Source organism: Pithys albifrons, chromosome 8 (assembly GCF_047495875.1).
Source record: "Pithys albifrons albifrons isolate INPA30051 chromosome 8, PitAlb_v1, whole genome shotgun sequence".
Lineage (NCBI taxonomy): Eukaryota > Metazoa > Chordata > Aves > Passeriformes > Thamnophilidae > Pithys > Pithys albifrons.
Window position 1 is genome coordinate 23,590,071 of NC_092465.1, and position 3,545 is coordinate 23,593,615.

Here is a 3,545-nt window from a genome sequence, read left to right on the forward strand (position 1 = left end):
CCGCCCCCGCGCTCCGCCCCGGCCTGGCCGCGCAGCCACTCAGCGCCCGCGGGGCCCGCGGAGGTGGCGGCTTTCCCGGCAGCGGCGGCGGCCGTGGTCGTGTCGGGAAGCTCGTCTGCGCCCAGCGCTCCCACGGCCCCATTCCCTGCGCCGGGACAGCCCCTGCTCCGGGCGTCGGGAGCGCCGTGCTGTGCTCGGGGCTGGGGCAGGAGCGCGGCCGGGACGGAGACACAGCGGCGTCCGGGACCAGCCCCACCTGCGCCGGGCCGGGGAACCCGAGCGAGGCCCCGGGCAGCCAGAACAGCCAGCAGGAGGGTGGGGGCTCGGCACGCACGAACTGTTCGGATTTGGTGGCTCCGGGCGAGGTCCCGCTCGGAGCGGCAATGTTACTGGTCCTGATAACACTTTGTCAACTTTTTTGGCTTTTTCCAGCTGTTTAACTTGCACGTTTTCACAATACATCGCATGCACCAGCTGCACACCCATCACCAACACATCGTACTCCTCAGGTGTAACAGAAACACTCCTAAAATACGGAATGCTTCAGAGCAGACAGGCCACTCACCAGGATCCCCACCCCTCTGCCAGTTACCAAGGAACCGGAGCGGCTTTTCTTAAAGCATCTGTCATTATTTAGTAATTGACATTACTCAGAGAGCAAGCTGAATTCCCCTTGAAAATACAAGCAGTAGTCAAATAGCTAATCAACTCCGTGCACTGAACATGGCTTTGAAAAGCGTCTGACCGCTGCCATTGTGTGTGTAGCCTGATTGATGATGTAGGACAATATATACCTTTCAGATGAACCTTTGGTCACTTCTTGAGCCCATTTTTGAGGCTGGTTTCAATGATCCAATGGAGCCAAATAGCATGGAATTAGGGCACACTTGCTGGCCCTGAGAAATGTACCTGTTCCTTTGCAGGTCCTTTGTCTCTGCGCTTTGCAGCCAGAGTGTGGTGATGGTCTCTCTCCCTCACACTGGTGCACTTGGCTTGCTTTGGGTATGCACAACCACGCAGCTGGTGGTGCATCTGGCCATTTAAACAGAGCTATGGTGAAAATCTCAGGTTTGCCTTTCAAGGTATAGGAGTGTGACTTTATAGCTTAAAAAATAGCACAAGTGTATAAATTTGGTAAGTCTCTAATAATTAAATTCTTTGCAAATTTGTGTTGCAGGTGGGTGTCTGCCCAAAGATATTGCTTGCTGTATTTATATAAAATTGATATAACCCTTGGAACCAAGAAGAATCTGTAATTTAAAATTTCTTATGTGCATTTTGGAAAACTGTAGTAGACATAGTGGGACCAGTTGCCTTACAATGAAAGTTTAGTTAAAACACATCCACAGTGCCACTAAACATATTACAGAGATCCAAGCAGAAACTGTGTGCTCAGTGAGGTAGGTATTTGAAGTAGCTTTGATTCCATGGAGACAATGAATCATTTGCAATGGAGAATAAACAGGAAAATTTAAAGTATAATCCTGCATATTATTTTTGTAGTACTGCTTTGTTCTGTGGTCTAAAAGAGAACCCAGCTGAATCCAATTGAAAGAACTCTTGTTTGAGATTCTGGAGAAACCAAGACAGGCTGTTGCAAGTTAAAAAGCCTTTTGCTGCCAGCTCCTTGCAAATTATATTTTTATTAAGTATCACTTTTGACTTTTTCAGTATTATAAAAGAAACAGTAAGCAGATCACGGTAGCACAAAATGAGTAATACACAATGTCAGTTCATGAAAAATTGCCCTGAAGCTCTAAAAGTGTCTTTTCCAATTGTTTTATTTAATAAAAAGCAAAATAAAAGCAAGCATGAATCTTAGGTTGTATCATAGTGCAGAAATAGTATGCAAAGCCAAGCAGCTTGCTTGGAACCTGGGGTTAAAAAAAAAAGGCGAGGGCACTTTCTGGTCAGGCCAGATAAAAGAGCATTGACTATGTATTTTGTGTCCCCTTGCTTAATTTCTTTCCTCCCTTCCTTATCTTCACACCCTGTGCTCAGGCAGACCAGCACTTTCCTTCTAATCAGAAGGCAGTCATCCAAAAATCAGCTTAATAAAAAGCTGCATCTGAGTGGATTATTCCTGCCAGCTGCCACTGAGCAATGAGATGCATTGACTTGGGAGCTTTCTGAAACAAAGTAACCTCAATGCTTCTGCAATATTGTATTTCGTTTCATTGGCCAACCTGAAATACCTGAAAACAGGTTTGTTTCTTAGTTGTGCTTTATAGCTTTTTCTACAGTAAAGTTTTGAAGAAAATGTTTTCAACTAACATATTTTGGAGATTATCTGGGATATAGTAATGTTTCCATATCACATACATAGAGGAATATGATCCCACAGATCATGCTTTAGTCTCTGCTTGTAAATATGAACTTTTGACCAAGCAAGGAAAATGCATTTCCAATTGCTGTATTCCTGTTAGTGTACACTCATTTACCACATACCTAGTCTATATGTATTGACTGTTATTATTGCAATATTACAGTTAATATGCAAATGAGATAGTTATGATTTTCAGGAAATTCAAAGTAGCAGAAATAGTATATTCAAGAGCAACCCACAATGGTACTTTACAGAGTATAGAGACCTTTTTATGACACATATGATTTTAAATGTTATTGGTTGTCTATTTCAATATTAGACATTCCTATTCTTGCTTTAGATTTCCTGTCAATTGTAATATTCAGAAAAATATTTATTAACAGAATTTATTCTGATATATTTGCATGTTCTTTTTAAAATAATGTGCATAACATTTTATTTTATATTGGGATAATTATGAAACTTCATAGTGCCACCTACTGCTGAAAGTAAACCTTTTTAAAACCTTGTAATTTTGGGTACTTTCTGATAAAAGGGCAATGGAAGAAAATGTCTGTTGGAATAACAACTTTCAAACCTCTGAAAAATATTAGAGACAAGTCCTGACTTGCCAAATCAATTTCAGTCTCTGAATTTCTGAACTTTCAACTAGTGACTATTTTGATCAAAACTCTAATGAGAAGTGACTCTGAGGCTCTGGGATTTTGACTAAAGTTTCTTTGATGTTACATTTTTAACAAGGAATTTAATTTTAAAATATATCCCTGCAATGTCACTAGAAAAACAATGATGAAAGGAATCAGTGAAACAAAATTTATTTTTCACTCAGTGGTAAGTAGACATCCTTTCTTTTACAGAAAGCTCTGAATGAGGTGTGGGCCAAGCACCTTGGAATCCACATCACATGTGACCCAAGCTCTGTTCCCTTCTTATATCACAAAGTTATAAGATGGACCATAGATCCTTGCATGGTTGTTGGCATAAGGTGGTATGTTCTCAGCCATGATGGCTGGAATTCATCTTCCCTAACCCTTGCCATGTAAAAGTTAGAGGAGATTAACATACAGTCTGCAGTACAGTAACTTGATCTTTCTTCCCTTCATGGAGAAAACTCTGTCTCTAGGACTAGAGTACTAATAACCATATGCCCACAACCTTTTCCCATATCCCTTCTGTATTGGCTATGATCTCATTCCCAGGAACCATGGAAATACAAAAA